General features: G+C 36.9%; 1 long non-coding RNA gene across 6 annotated transcripts in view; it reads left to right on the forward strand.

The window, feature by feature from the left end:
- LOC116445892 overlaps window positions 1-19469 on the forward strand; it is a 95383-nt gene that overhangs the window by 9643 nt on the left and 66271 nt on the right. For 5 of the 6 annotated variants that reach the window (XR_004240930.1, XR_004240927.1, XR_004240928.1 and 2 more), the window contains exon 5: window positions 9563-9676. The exons of the other annotated variant lie outside the window; for it this stretch is intronic. This is a non-coding gene — a long non-coding RNA (uncharacterized LOC116445892). The remainder of the gene's footprint in view (window positions 1-9562; window positions 9677-19469) is intronic. 6 annotated transcript variants of the gene reach the window in all.

Below are 19469 nucleotides of genomic sequence, written 5' to 3' on the forward strand. Positions count from 1 at the left end.
AGAAAAGAAAAGAAAAGAAAAGAAAAGAAAAGAAAAGAAAAGAAAAGAAAAGAAAAGAAAGGAAAGGAAAGGAAAGGAAAGGAAAGGAAAGGAAAGGAAAGGAAAGGAAAGGAAAGGAAAAAGAAAAGAAAAGAAAAGACATACTATATATATGCTCTGTACATGCTAATTTGAATGTACCTTTATAGGTATCAAACAATATTTCTTCAAGTAGGAACTTTATTTTGATATTGTTCATTTTATCATACACACATTATTCCATAATTTAAAAAATAACATCATTTTGCAAGCAGAACCCTAGTGATTTGTTATTAGTTTCAGTTATGAGGCTGCAAGGTGATAAGTTAATACTAACCTTCAAAAGAATTCCAGGGTTGAACATTCACTATCATATATAGGCACTGTCACATATAGGCACTAGAATTTGACTCGCCTGTTAACTTGGAATGTTAGACCACTGGATTTCATGCACAAGTATTCAGAAGTCTAGTCAACCCAAAATGGAGACCACTGGCCAAGATACAGTTCTTGTTTGGAGAGTAAAACTGAGAATTTCCTGAGGCTTCATGCTGTGAGAAGAGGAGCTGGGGAACCAAAGATGAGTCGATGCATTTTCCCACCACCAAGTACTGAAGTTAATGTGTGTTTGAATCTCTATTTCTTTGTTCAGAATTATTGTAAATGTTCTCTTGTGGAGAAATTGCTCATTCTAAAGATGATTGTAGTTACACAGTCATTCAAGTGAATTAATACAGGGAAACAAAGAAGACTCACTTCATCACTAATGGACACACGCCGTATGCAGTGGCTGACTGACCGCTGGCTGTTCTGGTGCCCTAGCCTGGATACCAGCAATAGTGCCTGCTTTGGATAGCAGCAGTGTGTGCCTTCCTAACAGCTAATTATTTCTGCAGAGTGACAGTATGAAGTTGATTAAAAATATATATTAATATATATGGTATATTATACCTATAAATATATCTTGCCTGATTTATTTGGTCTGAGCTCATCTATAAATTGTCTGGCTTCTGAAGGAAAATGGCAAAATTGTCTTGCATGTAGAGGGATAGATTTCAAGTTAAATCGGGGGTTAGAACAAAAGAATCCAAATGAATGACAAACTCTGAAGAGCTCAAACAAAGCAAATTGTAATACATAAATATCAGAAGGCATATGTATGTCTTAAGCAGACATCAAACCTCAGATCTGGATGGGTGGGGAAAAAAGGTTCAGTAACACTTTCCCTCTGAGAAAACAAGAATAAGAAGAGCATTCTAGTACAGCATAGTGGTTAGATCTTCAATGCACCTAATTCAGTCATGAATTTGAGTAATTGAGATGTAGTCTGTTTCAAGCAAGGAAGCAAAAGCAAACATACTCCTCATCCCTCAATTATCTCAATTTTCAGTTTAATTTCATGGAAGAATTCTGCAGTTTCCTAAAAAATAAAACCAACCAACCAACCAAAAAACATCCACAGAAAAACCCAAACAAAAATGCAAAATGAAACAAAAGCAAAACCAAAAACAACTCCACACAATGCAAACCATCATCATCAAAAAAACCGAAAAGCATTCTTAAAATACTTACTTATATTTTATTGGACCTTTCATATGACTTTCATGAGGGTTAAGGAAGAATGTTAATCCATTTGGTTTTAATATGCCATTCTGGGTTTTTTATCTTTTCCCCGTATCCCCCCAAAAAATGTTTACATAACAAAAAGTCTGGAAGATACTTCTTTCTTTCCTATGAGATAATATTTGGTACTGCTTATCAGGAAGTAAACAAACTACAATCACAAGAAATAAGTTTTCACTGAAGTATATGAAGGTTTGCTTTTGTCTTTATGAAGTGTTTGAACATTCAGTCTAGAAAGTGTGATAGTGGAATCAGTGGCCTGATACTGTTAAAAATTACTATTAAAGTGAATTGAGAATAACTTTTAATAGTGTTTCATTGAAGTCAATGGGCCAATATTATCAGAAGTGAGTCTCATTGGAGTTGTGGAGATTCATTTTTTATTTCAAGTCATTGAAGTCAAAGGTAACAGGCTACAGAAAGTTAACCCCACACAGTACCAACTACATTCAATGTAGCCTCATTTTGTGGAGAAAAGAACCAACTTTATTAAGTACAAGATTCGTGTATCACCACTTTCACACAATATATTAAAAAACTCAGCAGGGTAGTGTCACAGAAGATGGTGAGGTAGCTAGTTCCGCTAGGCTTTTAGGGTAATTGCACAATACCATTTAACAGCACAGATCACATACTACTACAGCATGCTTTCTAGAGAGAAATGTTAGGCAGGATATCCCATATCCTATACTCTTTGAACAGTGCCTCAAACTCTTGCTTTTGCTAGGTAGTCATGAGAATCAGGCTGAAGGAGTCTCATGCAGAGGGTGGCAATTGTAAAAAACACATTCGCTGCCTCTCTTTCTGAAAACTAAAGAAATGAGAGCAAGACTACCTTCACTTTAGTGAACATTTAGAGGATTTGCAACATTTGATTAATGGAGAATAAATTTAGCTACTTATCAGGAAAAGTAATCTTCAACAATTTTTTTCAACTTAATCACTATTGACTTCTAAAACATTCAGAAGAACTTACATAAAACCAGCAGATGCACAACTAGATCCTGTTATGTTTTGTATGAGTCCAGAGATGTCCTTTGCTTTACCATTTCATGGATTCTGTCATTCCACAAATACCACTGTATAATCACATTACAGTACAAAACTGTGTCAATGGAAAAATATTATACAAAAGCATGAATTACATATGTGAAGGCAAGTATATAGTTCAAAATTATTACATATTGTATAATTGATGTATAGCTTTCAGTTTTGGGGGTTTTTTCCTCAACAATTCTAAAATATTCTCTATGCTCTAGATCCATTTCCCATCAATTAAATATTATAATATAAACTCTTTTAGTATAAGTACAGCAATTCCAAGTTTCACTGGATGCTTAATTCTTTATATTCATTAATGTCTTTGCAGCTCAGAATAATTCTGTAATTGTGGACTCTCTGGAGTGAAAATATCACTTAATGTCCCATCAACACTTGAACAAGGGCATAAGCCATCTTAGATGCGTAGAGGGTGACAAAAGAAAAACAACGTGCAATATAGGATTTAAGAAGTCTAAGTTAGCTTGTAGATTAAGTCTCAAATCTATCCTCCCAATACTCCGGGTGGACAATGATGAGAATGAAGCAGCAAAATGCTAAATGTTCTGTCTCCTTCAAGTGTACTAGGTGATCTTGTTCATTCTGCCTTAGCTGCTGGAAGCAAATCAGATATCTCAGTACTGAAGACATTTCTGTAACTTTAATGTCACACCAGCATATAGCATGCTTTTCAGGTCCACTTGGAAGTGTTGGCTCCTGACCAACTACAATGGTACAATGCTCTGTTACACTGCTCACACAGTTACTCGAACTTTTAATGCCAGCTCTCTGCAAAGATTGTGAAGAATTTTTATCTGCTCTTACTTGGCCTTGTGATTCAGATTCATAGAAACAGGTTGCAAGGAAATATCACTATTTTTACCTTTTTATCTTAAACATTCTCTTAAATTGTTGTCATCATAAAATTGGTCATTTAAAACTTTCTCAAAGTCTTAAAAAAGAAATAAAACCCCTCAACCTATGTGTATCTGGAGATATTCTTAAAAAAAACTATCTTTATGGAGTGACATGGAGCTACTTAAATATATGGTTATAAAAACAAATTTGAGAAAGCATCACAGTAGTCCTGGGCATGTCACTGAAAACTGGCTTACTGGTTTTGGCCAAGGGACATTCTGTGTGTTAGCAGCCATGCTTGCTTCTTCCTTGGAGAACGTAGAGGGAGGACAAGTCTCAGTCCCAATAGTTTCTGAAGGATTAATGTTACTGAAAAAAAAATGAAAAATAAGTTTTGGCAGTTTAGTACCTTTTGAAAAAATAATTGAACTTAGAAAGTTAGATGCCAGAATTAGTCAAACCAATGTGACTTGAAATGGCAGAGATGATAAACCCTAAAAAGAAAAATCTTTTATGGTAACGTTATCACAGTGTTCATCATAGAAGGGCATATATATAATTATGTATGCATGGTAGAACCCCTGTAAAGTAATAACTTCTAATGAATAGCCGTGTTAAAATAATACATTTCTGGGCACCAAACCAAATATGTACAGGAATACAGTGCAAACCTTCTGAATGATAAAGCAGGAAACTAAAAAGAAAATAAAGAAAACTAACAAAAAGAACATTCAGTAGGAAATTGGACTGATAAGCCTGCTTATATTAATAGCTGTACATGTTTCCATGAAATCAAAATAAATTTGATAAAAGACACTTTTAAAATTACTATATGCTGTACAAATATTATTTATTAAAAGTAAAAGATTTTTCCCTAAGAAGGTTGATTCCAATTTCATCTCTTTTGCTGATTTCAAAAGAATTATACCAGGAATGCTTTTGTTCCTCTTAGAATATTTGTGTCATGGTAGTTGTATATTTTGTTTTATTAGGGCAGCACTGCACACTGTTTGATAGAAAACTAGTCTCTGATCAGCAAACCTTATTCTTCTTAAAAAGCTTTACCTCATGGAGTGCTTAGATCCAGGTTCTCAAATAGTTTTATGTACCCAACTCTTTTAGAAAATAAAAAGTGATACTACCTAAGATTTAGACCTTCAGAGATACTTGGTTTTCTGAACTTCAGTGAGTGCCAAGGTCGTCAAGTCTCAGTAGGCAGCCAGTGTATTGATGCTTCAGACATCTGCTGTCATTCTCACATGACATTCAACATTTTCCCCTGAATTTGGGAGCCAAAGCTGGTGATTATATACAGCCTGAGAATTATGGGAGCAGAGTACATGAATGCTTGCTTCATTCTGCATAAGAAATTGACTCATCGGGGAGGACCTGAACTTCAAAGGACCATATCAAACTCATTTTTGCTTCCCTGAGCAACAGGTTACCAATGTACAAGATCCTCAGGAATGTGATTAGCTTATTAAGACTTTCATTAAGATTATATCTTCCAGATCTCCTGTTCTGAGATCAGATCAATTTGTTGCTGAAATTCATTCTCATTTTAAAAGGGAAGGAGATAATGCCTCCGGGGGAGGGGGAAGTGACCCACCTAGTGAGCAGCTTTCTTCCAAATAGCGAAAAAGTCTTAAAGCTGGAAATTGCTCCAAAAAGGCAGGAAAACAATTAAATTTGGAGAATGGATAGCAAGGTGTAAGAAAGAAAGAGTAGTGTCAAATACAACAGAATATGAAAATATAATAATGAATTAATTTTCTAAATTATATTTTGAAGGTTAGGTATTTCTTGACTTGATAAGACTGCAGTACTGGTTTCAGTGTCATTTTTGTGCCTCATGAATTTATTTCACTTTTCACACACTCTTATTTCAAAAACTGTATATTACTGAGAGATTGTTGAAAGCATTCCTGGAAAGTTCTAATAGATTATGCAAGAAGAGTAAAAGTTAGTGTTAAGAGAGATAGTTATGTTCCATATAAATTATTTTATTTTACACCTCTTTATGCTTCAATCCAAACCCAGGACTACTCTGTCTCCCTATGATGACTGTGATACAACCTTCTGCCATGGTGACTTGTTCTACAGTTGTTTGAATTAGGAGGCAGTGCTTTGGATCTATATTTCAATGGATGAAATACAGCAGATTAAGTGATTCTGAGCTGCTAACCTCAGCCTCTATCCTTCTCTCTGCTTTAGAGCTCTTGTGATTCATTGCCATTCTCCTGAAGTCACAGAGAAAGGACAGACGGTTTTAATTACGATCACAAAAAAAAAAAAAATCTATCAGGCATATGGAGATAACAGCCCAGAATTTTTACGAGACCTTGGAGAAGTTAGCTTGCCAGAATTTGAAACCCTGGAAGTTGACTTATTTTAGCTTGGGAGAAAATTTCTTGAGCCTCTGATTTTTTTTCCAGGAGAATCTGATAATAAAATGACTAATATATGACCTTTGCTTAGAAATGGATGAGAGAGAAGTACAGATAACAATAGCTGAAAAATAGTACATATTTATAAGAAGTAATTGCAATTTTTTTTCAACTGTATTTTAAAGACTATCCTTCAAGGAACCTCCTTGAAGTTCTACTTTGTTAGGTTGAAGTCAGTGAAATTTTATTGTACCAGAAGGGTTTGGGTCCTTGATAACAGCGTTATAATGTCTGTAAAGGATTTCCAGAGTAACATATGATTTAATTGCTGGAAGATTTTTTAAAAGATTAATATTAGGTGTAAGATGGTTTGGTGAGAGGGCAAATGTTTCCTCATGTCCCGTTGAGTGATCAAGACTTTGAAAAAAATTACATTTTATCAAAATCTTATGATATTTTTTCTAATGGAAATGTTAATAATCAAAACATCACTATTCCCAAAAGAAGCAGCATAGGATTATTCGTATTCTGCTGCTGAATGTCTTAGTGTTTGATGTCTGCTGAAACCAGCACCTGCTGACAAGATTTTACAAATACAATTAATCTGAAAAACATTAAAATAACTCAGTTTCTACCTACATTTATCTTTATAAGAATAATCTTTATGAAGAACACCAGAGAGGCAAAAATGTTAACACTTCAATCTTCTGAATTTAGACCTTCCTAATACTGACTTTATTTTCCATGGGATCTATAGGTGCTACTGTAAAGGTATTTGATTTATAATTCTAAAAACGTAGTGGAGGCAGAAGCAGCCTGTAATAAAGAGATACCAGAAGCAGAGGGTGCAGTACATAGAACTTCTTTCATTCATTAATTTTATCTAGAGTAAATCTGGGGCATGGTTCACAAAAGGCACAACACTGAATAAGTGTGAAACAGTTTAAAGAAGTCATTACTCTCCCAGACAACATGCATCATCTCCCTACCTGTTGCCTTTTATGAATGAATGCTGCTGCTTGTTGGAAGTGTGCTGAGGCTCCATTTGGGTTCAGGGAGAGCTGGGTTAGGCTCTGACATAACTGAGCTCCCACCAGCATCTTGCATGAACTATTATTTTAAGGACCAAAGTGGGGCTTTTTCTGTGCAGGGAGAAATAACCTAGCAAGAGTGAGTTATGAGCAATCCTTGACCACTTGGAGTAATAACCAATTTATTAAGGAAGCTATTTACAAAATACTGCAATTACAGCTAACTTCTAAATAAATATACAGAGACTGATTTCTTAGTGCCTCTAAATTATTTTCTCTTCCAACCTGTATTTCTTTTACATATCTACAAGATAAATCCTGAGCAAACATAACAGCATGTGTCTTTTACCAAAGTCCATTTTCCCTCACTGCAAAGAACTTCAAGAAGAAAAAAGTAAATAAATTACTAAAGACTGAAAATAGCTACAGTAATCTGCTTCTTGGATAAAAATCTAGGAAATACAGATTTAAGAATCCTGCCGAATTCAGAAGTTATTATTCAGGGCCAAAGTCTTGCATTTACAATAATTGTATCTTAGAATACTGCCTCAGCAAGTGCTTTTTGGAAACAGGGAGTGCTGTCAACCTTCTCCCACACAGCTGAAGTGGCATTCTGAAGATGCAGAGGCAAATTCAGGTGGAGCAGATGATTGTATAGCTCTTTTAACACACATGTAGAGTTTGGGGAATAAATGAATCATCTGGGTTTACAATTTGATTTTGCCTTCCACATGGAAAGTTGCCATCCTGTTCATAAAGCTTGAGACGGACTGTATTCAGCTTATAAAACTCTCTCTGCAACTTCGTAAAGTCAAAACGTTTCATCACATTTTGCCCCATAAATGGAATCATTTAAGTATTTTCCTACAATTTAAATCAATCCTTACTAAATGGTCAAAACTCCACCAGTGAACACCAGCAGTGTTGACTGAAATCTAACCATGGCAAACAGTGCTCAGCTCTGACAAATTAAACTTATCTGCCCAGGACAAAACCAGTATTACTTTGAAACCCACATTAGTTCCCTGTTCTTTCCTAAAGGCATAGAAGGGGGAGTTAAGGACCTCTCAGTACAATTTTTTACATCCATCATGCATACGATCCCTCCAAACAAGCAGGAGTAGAGTGTCTTCTGAGGACAAGAGGCCAGCAACCAAATTGCTATTGAATCAGTTGAACTGTGAGTACAATGAAGCCTAGAGCTGCAGCCATTTGGCAGAGAGCCTTATGATCTGTTGTGCTATGCCATGGGTTTCCTGAGGAGATTTGGCTTCATCATGAATGCCGGTGGCCACTGCCATCACTGTGTGATTGAGGTGCGGATAGAGTAACAATATGGGAGTGGCACTGGGAAATTCAGATCTTTTTTCTCTCTTTTTTCAACTTATTTTTCCACTTCCATGTGTTTTTATTCTGATTTTGAGGACAGAAATAATCACACACTTACCCTGTAATAATGTAGTAATCTGTCATATAAATACCCTGCCATTATATGGTAATTATGGTTTCATTAAATGATCAACAGCTACCATGTTAGCCAAGAATAATTACACATTTGTGCCCCGTATCTTAAAGTGTTCTCAGCTCCCTTTTTTTTTATTGAAAAGAGGAAAAAAATGTTCCCTCATGAGTAAGATCACAATTTGGCCCAATGTATGCATTTATTCAGTACGACTTGGAATGCCACAATCTCCTATTTTGACTTTATTCCACAGCATACCAAGGCCTCATTTAAGGGAACTTCACCACAGCTATTATGGCTGCACATTTTCAAAGTTTCCTGAATAAGGGGCCATTCCACATTACTGCTTTTTTTCCTTTACACTTCCAGTGCCAGTTTATTACTTCCCAGAAATTTAATAACACAGTGGTGTCTGCATTACACATCTCTGTCTGTACAACCTAGTTTAACATTTGACATTGACCCAAACAATCTGGTAACTTGAAAGTTTCAGTGATTGTCCTCAGCTCCAAGTATCTTCTTCTAATTGGTAAAGAGACATTCTCCACTTGCAATTTTTTTTCTCTTAGTTGAAATTTGAGATATTGGACATAAGGACCATATATAATATTCATTGAAGCAGCCTTAAGTTATACTAAATTGACCAATGTATATAGATCTGCTAAATTTAACTATACAGACATGGTAAAAAAATTTACTGTTTTAGCTGTACACTTTCCTACTGTTGACCTTTTAGCACAGATGCATGATTATTCATTACATACAGATTTTGGCCATTCATGTAAACTATGGTTGTCGATAGCAAAAAGTATTCTGGATAAAAACATGACTAGTGAATTTGGAGTGCAGTTTGGTGCCTTATCATTGCCTTTTAGGCCCCAGAGTCATCTTGGGATACCTAAGCCAGTGACACAGAGCTGGCAGATCCTGAAGGAGACCAATGGGCTCCAAGAGTGGTAACTACAGCCCAGCTGGGATATCCCTGGGTAGCAAAAGTGACAGCAGCCCATCTATATTTGGGCACTGAGTTGAACTCCAGGTTTCTGATCATGGTCAAATCATCTTCCTCCTGGACACTCAAGTGGTGTGTTGAAGTCAGGAAACTTCATTTGAAATTGGTGCCATAGCTCTATTTCACTTTACAGGATCAAGATTTTATTTTCAAAGACACATTTGTAAACACCAAATGGAGAAGAGGGGAGGAAGGACAGAAAGTGGAGAACAGGAGGGAAAGGAAATGCAGTTTTGCAGCTTCTTCTGTAAGTCTTTCCCATAATATGCATAGCTTTGGTCCATTAATTTCTGTATTTCTCTTCTGCCACCAACTATTTTTGTTCTGCCAAGAGCATACTTTTACAGGCATTTTACAGATTTTGGATACGCTTTTCCTCATCAGCTTTCCCTTTTCCTGTGCTTACTGAAGAGCCTCTGTTGGAGTTGTTTTGACCTATTTGTCAGCATTTTTCCTTTCCTTTCCTGTGTAATTGTCAGTTCCAGAATTTCAAGGAACCTTGTATTCATAGGCTCTGATTCATCATGATGACTTGAGCCCATACACAACTTTGACACATTTATTAAAATTACATATAAACTGAAATAATTGAACATGTGCTTCACAGAACATTTTCCAAATAATTCCACCTCACTGAAAAATAAAAAGGGCAAGGTTATTGCAACACATACTCAGCACTATTTCCTTGTGTTTGGAGTGGCTCTAGAAAACCTATTTTCCTTTTAGATAAACACATGTGAAGTTTACATTGAGTTAAATGCAAGCAAAATTTCAAACTCAATACAACCACAGTGGTTGAAGGCTGTCATCCTGAAATGTAGACTTTCATCCAGGGGAAAACTATTTCTTTCCGCCATATCCTTATGTTAAACCTTTATTTATTTATTTTTAGAGACAAAAAGTCTCCCTTTCTGTGATACCAGTAATTTATCCCAAATTAAGAGGATAGATTGGATTTCTTAAAGTTCAAGACAGAATCTGGATGGGATTGAGTACCGAAGTCTGATCATAACATGCTTTATTCAGTGAGAGTGCTTGTCCTGTGAGTACGTGCCCCAAATCACCACAGTAATCTGTTCTTAGAGCATAACACAGACTGCTGTGTACCTTTTTTTATTGATTTGTATTTGTACCATGTCACCATTTCAAGTGAGATACAATACACTCAGTAAGAAACAGGTATCCCAACATGATCTTTCGGGCTGTATGAGTCCAACAATCTGTTGTTACTACAAATGCCTGTGAGGTAGTTGCTTCTCGAAAGTTAATGAGTAGAAACACAAAAGAAAAAGGTGTGCAACACGAGAGAACACAAGAGTATGCAGATGTAGTCCTTAACTTTTGTAAATTACCACAGATGCCATAGGTTATGAGACACAATGAAGGACTGTGCATATTGCTGAATAAATAAGGAGGATCAGAAAACCCAGAGAATTTCTAGACACTGTAGGGATGTTTGTCTTTTGCTCTTATATTCCACTCAGTCATAAGCCTTATCTTTAGATACTTTCAGGGCATTTAAAAAGTATTTTCCAAGTAGAATTTATTCCAAGTGTCTTTTGTGACTGTACATGTATAAAGAAAGGAAAAACTTTGGCAACATACATGAAAATGCAATCAAGAAATTCAAAGCAAGATTTGTACTCCCCCTACCCACTTAGCACTCAAGAGAGAAAACCTGACTGTTGAGAGGGGAAAACCAGCTCTATCATGTTTTATTTATATATTTATTTATTTTTAAAAAGCTTTACTAAGAAAGGGAATAATTTAATACCAGGAAACATACAAAAGAAAGATGACCACTGATACTATATGCAAGTAGAGCATACTCAGGTAACTTGACCTATATTTTAAAATATATATTTTTTTTTCTGTCATTGAGTGCCAGTACAAAGGCTCTGGTCTTGCAGCTGGAGATTTGTCATTGAAGCCCCAGGCCTGTGTGGAAACCTCCTGGCAACAGGGTCTTCAGATGTGCTCTGGGGTGGGAGACAAGGTTACTAACAGAGCAATAATATCTCTATGGATGGGTTAACTGAACTTTCTGGATCCTAATACATTAACTGTTTAAAAATACCTGAATATAGCAGCTGTAAAAAGCATGCATCTTTTATCTTTATATATGGGCCTTTTTTTTTCTTCTTTTTTTTTATGGCTTGCACATTTTAAAAGTCAGCAAATATTCAGGATTTTATTGATGCAAGGGAAACATCTAGAGAAATAAAAGAAGTGAGAGTAAAACATAAGAATGCAGTGAACAATGATACAAGCTTTGAACTTGAAAACATTTTGTGTTGTAGCTGAATGCCTTGGCAACACATCTTGTGATACGTGTATAACCCATATGGGCAGTGCAAAATGCAAATGGTAAGGATGCAAGGACACTTTCAAACGCATTTAGTCTGTCATGTAATTTGTTGTGAAAGTATATATTACAGGAAAAACAAGCTTTTAAGCAATACTAAAGTGAAAAAATCATGCAAGGTAATAAAACTGTTCAATAAAGCTGAAAGTAAAGCTCTTGGTACTTAACATTACCTTTTAGGGCTGTGCCAACCCGGTTTTGGTTTTACCTGTATTTATTTTGTTCATTTTGGCTGTGCTTTTGAGAGGTTTTTTTATCTTTTGAAAGAGTCCTCCGTTCCAAAGTGGGAAATCCTGTTAGTGAAGAATATCTCAAAAGAAAAATGATTTGAAGTGCACATGAAAGGCACTTGAAGTGTGACTGCTTTACAGGCTTACAGATCATGTCAGGTGAAACCAGGCAATGTTTAACAAGGTAAGCAGCCAAACCCTTGTGGGTGCCCCTCCATGGCTCCTGCCAGCTCCGAGAAATGGAATATTCTTCTCAAGTCTCTGGATTTCAGGTTATCTAATTTGCTGTGCTTTTTCTTTTGAGTTTCCTCGGGTAATTGTTTATTAGAAACAATGGTCACTGTTATTCTAATTTCCACCTCAGAAAAATATCTTATTTTTAATTTTTTTCCTCCAGCTAGACACATTCAAAGAGAATTCATGTTAGAGTATCAATGACATTTTAGGTACCCTCCTTTATCTATATTCCAATTATTTTCTTGGGAGACTCTCAGACTAATGGGAGTTATGATAACTCTGCAGTGTTCCTTAAAAGACAACAGAAGAAACATCAGCCCATTAGCAGTGTCAGTAATGGCATCTCACATACAAGACTTTCTTAGTACTCAAAGTCTGAGAAAGAGTCAACAAGACAGTGTAAAAACTGATTTTAGTTTACGAAGCATCAATATGCATTTTTCTCCTAAAGAGTGAGCAGTCTGGGGTATTACTACTAGTAATAGTACTGCTACTACTACTACCTTTATCATTTGAGAGTAAGGCTTGCTGTTCTGAGACAATTGGGTACCATTCAGTTGGGTTGTCAAAAATGGATCCTGAGGAAACAGCATCAGAAGCATCACGTAGAGTAGTACTTTTCCTGGTATAAGATCCCAGCAGTCAATGTTTTTCTCTAAATTCTGATGCCTTACCAAAGTTGGTTATCCTGACACTCAGGACTTGTTTCCTGAAAGGTGCTGAAGATCCCCATTCTTCATATAAGACAGTTTGGGTTTAATACAGCATAACTATGTAGTCAGTAGCTAGAACCAATACTTTTAATAATGAACTGTTGTTAGACCATGAAGAGAATAAATAAAATATCTGTTAAATCTGAAGACTTAGAGCTAAGATCCTGTTTGAAAAAAGCTGTTCCTTGCCCTTCATGATGTTTCCTATGGAACCTTTTCCCCTGAAAAACTCTCCCCACCTCCCCAGCCTGCAAATAACCAAAACCCATCCAAAACCAACAAATCAAAAAAAGCTTAACATTCCTTTCTAACATCTTTAACACCCTGGATGTAGTAAAGAAACCAAACCCAGATCTGATGCTTATGACCCTGTTAAATTATGCTATAAAATACTTGGTGTACTATTGGACTTACTGTTGAGTTCTTCCTGGTGTAACATTTGGTTAGGAACTCCCTCACAGTGCAGATATTGCTGGATTATGAATGTTGGACTTCTTTTTGTGTGAGCATGACATCTAAGCAAAGCCATTATTTTTCCTTTAACAAGTAACCAAAAGGTTTTTTAGTTGCAACTCTGTCTTTCTTCGTCTCATATAGAGCAGGTTTTTTCAAGGTCACTGGGGACTTAGGCTCTTGAGTCTTGTCTTCCAAGGTGGCTTCAACGTATAAAAAAAGCCACTGAAGAAAAATCAGTGGGATTGAAACTCATTTCTGAGGGTGAGACCAACACCTCTATTATTTACAAACATTGCAGTGGACTTAGTGTTAAACCCTTGCTTTTACCTATTGGAGTCTGTAAAACTGCCAGCTGATTTCTCTTTTCTTCCATTTCTTTGAATGGTAATGTCTAGAATTTGGATACAGTCAGGTGGTGCTTAAGATGAAGAGCTCTCAAATCACCTTTGTTCCACAGAACTCTTGAGTAGTCCTGAAGAAGCTGTTTACTCCATCCTTCTTCATTGTAGAAATTTGTCCTTTTTGTAAAGGGACCAGTGATGTTAAATTTCACCTTCTCACAGAGATGAATCTATATGGAGCAGTAATGTAGTGTGGGAAGTCATACTACAGAAAAGTCTACAAATACATTTTACTTGAATTACATCCCTGACTGCAAGTGTAGCCTTCCCTGTCTTTTGCGCTCGTAATGTCTTTGCCATGAATGGGAGAAGTTGAGCAAGATTCCATTTCATGAGGGATTTAGAACAGGTAGCTGGATCCCTAACTGCCTTGAATAGTAAACAGTAAATGGCCTAATGCAATGTTACAAATTAAATTAATTCCTTTCATGTGTATTGTCTGCACCTAGCCTTTCTTTTCTCATCTTAAAAGAAAACAGGTCTAATACCTCCAATGTAAAACAAAACCATATATCATAGCTAATTAAGTAATTGCTTTAAATTGCCATAACTGACAGATGCCTGCCTAGATATGTTCACATTGTGAATCCACAGAAAAGGACGTAAGGAATTAAGAAGTTTCAAATGGAAGAGAGATCATTAGATTAATTACTTTACCCAAAATATTGTAATTGGCCTCTCTTACAAGAATGGATACTGTAAAATTCCAGAGATGATAAATGAAGAACTTCATTAATTTAGGTCTTTACCCTTGAAAGAAATGCCTTTCTATAGATACATACAATTTTTTCCTTTCCTCCCCTCCTTTCTGCTCTCATCTTTTTGGCTGTAGACACACAAAGCAGTATCGTTGTGATCCAGGATTTATTTGAAGAGATTTCATCTGGAATGGAGTCAAGCAGAGCAGTGGCAGGGGAGCTTTTACAGATTATGACCTGTAATCTCATTAATACTCTGAAACACAAAGATCCAAATGTTGAGTAATTTTGGAAAAGACTACAGCCTATGTGGCTTCATGCCCTTCTGACAAGACATCCTGGAGGCCAAGATGAAACCAGCTTCTCAAAAGTCCAACATGAGATAAAATGCTGCTTATATAACAGACACTTAATATTTTCAGCAAGAGCAACATAAATGGTAAATCATAGGACCATCTCTTTATTCTCTATCACCTTGCACAATGTTTCTTCTGGCAATAAAGGGCTGCCCAAGACGTAGTGAAATATAATTTCATCCAGTACTGCTAAAGACAGTAAGGCAGTGGCCATTAAAACCAAAAGCTTTTAATCTCTCTTTTGGAGTTCATCAGACAGTGAACTGGTTCACTGAGGCTGGCTCAGGTCCTTAGCTCTTGAGTAAATTTCACACTCTTATGAAAAGCTAATTATAGACATAAAGGGGACATTTAGCATCTTGAGCTTGAAGAGCCAGAACAATGTCTAAAAAAAGTGCTATGGCTAGATCAGAAGTTTGTCATTATTGTCAAATTTAATATCAGCAAAATTGTTATGGTTCGTAAGTAGCTCCTTATGCAGACCATGCTGAAGAAAGCTTTCCTGGAGTGGGTGTATATTTTTAAATGGTGCAGAGGGTCACTTTGAAAGGCCTTCTGGCATGACTGCTTGAGAACAGGTGGCAGAGCAGCAGTAGCTGTGAGGTGATCTATCATTACATTAATTCTTTGGTACTCTCCTTCATCACAGAATCATAGAATCATTGAATACGCTGTGTTGGAAGGGACTCATCAAGATCATCGAGTCCAACCCCTGGCCCTGCACAGGACATCAAGAATCACAGTATGTGCCTGTAAGCATTGTCCAAACTCTTCTTGAACAGGCTTAATGCTGTGACCACTTCCCTGGGTGACCTGTTCCAGTGCTCAGTTACCCTCTGGGTGAAGAACGTTTTCCTGCTATCCAACCTAAACCTTCCCTGACTCAGCTTCATGCAGTTTCCTTGAATTCTGTCCCTGGTCACAAGAGTGAAGAGATCAGTAGCTGCCCCTCTCTGCCCCTCTGCTTCCCCTCATGAGGATGCTGAAGACCAAGATGAGGTCTCCCTTCAGTCTCCTCTTTCCAGACTGAACAGACCAAGTGACCTCAACCACTCCTCATATGGCTCCCCCTCCAGAGATTTCACCATCCTTGTGACCCTCAAGGAATGGCCTGAAGCTGTGAATGGGGAAGGTTTATGTTGGATATTAGAAAAAGGTTCTTACCCCAGAGGGTGGTTGGGCACTGGAAGAGGCTCCCCAGGGCAGTGGTCCCAGCACCAGCCTGACAGAGTTCAAGAAGCATTTGGACAATGCTCTCAGGAACAGGGTGTGATTCTTGGAGTGTCCTGTGCAGGGCCAGGAATGGGACTCAGTGATCCCTGTGGGTTCCTGTGGAGGGCTGGGAAAGCCCTGTTTCTGCCCCTCAGCAGGGACTTCTCATCCCTGGCCTTCCCTTCACAGGGACTGCTGGACAATAAAGGCTATCTCTGTGGAACTGCTATACAAGGCTCCTGTCTCTCTATCCCCGAGTTTGCCGTGGGTGATTTCACAAAGGGCTGAATCACAAGAGCTGGAATTACCTGTAGCTGAGAAATTGCTACACTTGCTGAAATCACCAGCTGCCCAGGGAAGCCGACCACCGCCCCTGGAAGAGCTGTTCCTTGCAGGACACTCTTTCTAGGAAGGTCGTGGCACACCAGGTTGTCCACCCTCAGCTCTCCTGTATAGCAACAGGTTCCTTTCCACTCAGCATATTCTATGATTCTCACTGAGGAAAACTTCTTAAAACCTCAAGTTTTTCTAATTGAAGGTAATTTATAATTTTAAAAGTACAGTGTTTCTCTACTGTAAAAGTTCAAAAGACAGACAGAAAGCCTTTTGAACTTGCTGAAAGCCAGTAGCCATATACCTAAAGCCAGAGTTTTTTGCAAAAGTAAACTACCTTCTGGTGGCAATCCTGTCTATAGATTCAGAGAAAATATTTCCTTAATTTCCATTTTTCTAACAGGTTTAGTTCATTATCACTTTTTTCAAAACTGTAAAACTGATTGCAATTTTTAAAAAGCAGGAAAACATTTTTTTATTATTCTAGTCTATGAATAATAACTAAGGGAAATTAATTGTATTATTTATAAAATCTTGGACATAGTAACTAGGAAGAATCAATCCTCCTTTCTGTCTTTAGTAAAACTTGATATAAATTAAAACCATATTTATAAAAATACACCTGATTGTTGTAAATGAAACAATAAAAAAACCTAAAATCTGAGGGATCTAAAAAAATTATTTATCAAGATGTTTTACTGCTCATTTACTGCAAAAGAATAAACTTTTCTTTAAGGAAAATAAAGTACAAATGCATAACAAGGCAATATTCAGTGGTACAAATCCAAGCTTCCTGTGTGCTCATTTAAATCATTCCACCCTGAATTCAGTCTTCCCAGTCTCTGTGCTTGTGGTAGTAGAGTTTTCGGGCCTTCCTTTATTTTCTCAGTGTCTTTGTGGTAATGGTTGTGCCTAAAAAGGGAATGAAATGTTCCAAGTGACTTCACACAGACATGCCTAGGGCCTGATCCAAGCCTATTGACGAGGCTGGAGCCCTTCCATTTGCTTCAGTGAGCTTTGAATTGGTTATTTTATAAGGATGTTGCCTCCTGGCTTCCTGATGCGATAGACATGCACAAAGAGGCCATATTTGCAGTGCTCCTTTTTTGTACTCTATCAAACAGCATCTTCATATGTAGTTTGCTCTCACCATAACTTACTGTGTTATTGAAAGAACAGTTTTAGGTATTTTTCTTCAATTTCAGTCATTTAGGAATATTGTCCTAACTGTGCTTTTTTTTTTTTTTTTTTTTTTTTGGTAATTGAATCCAATTTGATTACTTTCTATTCAAAAATCCAATTTTTCTAGATTTCCTCTGCTATTACTTCTCTGTTACTAAAAAACAATGTCTGCTCCTCCCAATTCAACATAATTTATGAAAATTCTTAGCTTAGTTCATTACCTTTATGGGGCTCTGAATGAAGTAAAACAAGGCTTTTTTAATACAGATTCCTGTGGTAATCTAGGTTTCTCTTTCCCATTGACTGTGATGCTTTTTATCAATACCCTGTGTACATAGTCATACAGGTTGTCATATCAAGTGATAACTATCTTCCAAATCAAAGTAATCTGAATTTTATAAAACCTAGCAGTAAATAGAGCTTAATGTTTTATCAGAATCCAAATGTAGTACAGCCAGCACTATAAACTTCACATCTTGTTCCTCCAGACAGTTTCTTATGGACTTTCTTAGCTTATCAAATAAGGATATCAGTTATTCCATCAGAAAAAAAAAATAAAATCATGTTCAACAGTTAAATTTTACTAGTTTTACACTCACAGTGAGTATTTTGCGTGACTCTTTAGTCATGTGCATGTTTAGTGGCACTGTTCCTGCTCTCCAAGGCATACAAAGTAGTCGCTCTTCAGGCTCAGAACATTTTTGAAAGCTGAAATCCCTTCCCTTCCCTTCCCTTCCCTTCCCTTCCCTTCCCTTCCCTTCCCTTCCCTTCCCTTCCCTTCCCTTCCCTTCCCTTCCCTTCCCTTCCCTTCCCTTCCCTTCCCTTCCCTTCCCACAGTCCTGTATGTCTTACTTTATTAGGAATTAAAATATGGAAATAGTACAATTTCACAGCTTAACTCTTTTGATGCTGCTGGAGTGTCAGTCATCTTGAATAAGCAGCTTGGAAGTGCTCATATATTTCAAGTATTCTTTTTTTCTGTTTTTCAGTCTTTCCCAATATAAATTTTGCAGTACCTGTCTGCTTTAATTTTTATGTCTTTCCTCTACTTCCTTGGAAGATATTATTTTAAAATTGTTTTTACTGTACCTGACACAGCTTTAAGGCATTATTTTAATTTCTCTTATCATTTATGACAAGCACTTAGCTCAGCCTTCCTTCTTCTAAAGTAAACAGGCGTGCAAATGGTGTATCCAGAAGGCTCAGGAATAGCACTAAGCTCACATTTCTCACTGTGTATGTAGCTCACCTCTGTGCCAGAGTGAGATCAAATCAGGAATCACTCCACCGTGCAACTTGATTTCCATATAAAGACAGATCAGGAAAGGAGCTGTAACATATCTGAAAATACCCTTGATGAGCACACGGGGTGAATACCTTGTCTGTTAAACTGACTTTATCCTTGGTATTAAAGAGACAACTTTCTTTTGCTAATTCATTTGCTATCATTACATCACTTGGTTGAACTGCTTTCTGCCTTCTCATCTTGACTGAGTTTTGGGTTTGGGATTTTTTTCCCCCCTTGATGTTATTTCCATTTTCAATTTCCACAGCAACAGGTTGATTCTTGTTAAAGTCTTATTCCATCATTCACAAGGCTGTCCTGAATCTCATGCTCTGATTTTTTTATTTTCAGTAGCAAGTGAACGAAAATGTTTTGATAAAAGTGACCACAGGCTTCTTCTCAACTCGTCAACTTTAAGTCTTCATTTTGGTCTCATTCATTAGATCCTAAAATCATTCCTCAGCTAAAATTTTCATGGGATTCAAAGAGCACTTTCTCTGGATTAAGACTGTAGTTTCAGGTTTCTTTGGTGGCTTTCCATTGCAAAATTTTACATGAGTGATGAAGAAGAT

The sequence above is a fragment of the Corvus moneduloides genome, chromosome 6 (genome assembly GCF_009650955.1).
Source record: "Corvus moneduloides isolate bCorMon1 chromosome 6, bCorMon1.pri, whole genome shotgun sequence".
In the NCBI taxonomy this organism is placed as follows: Eukaryota; Metazoa; Chordata; class Aves; order Passeriformes; family Corvidae; genus Corvus; species Corvus moneduloides.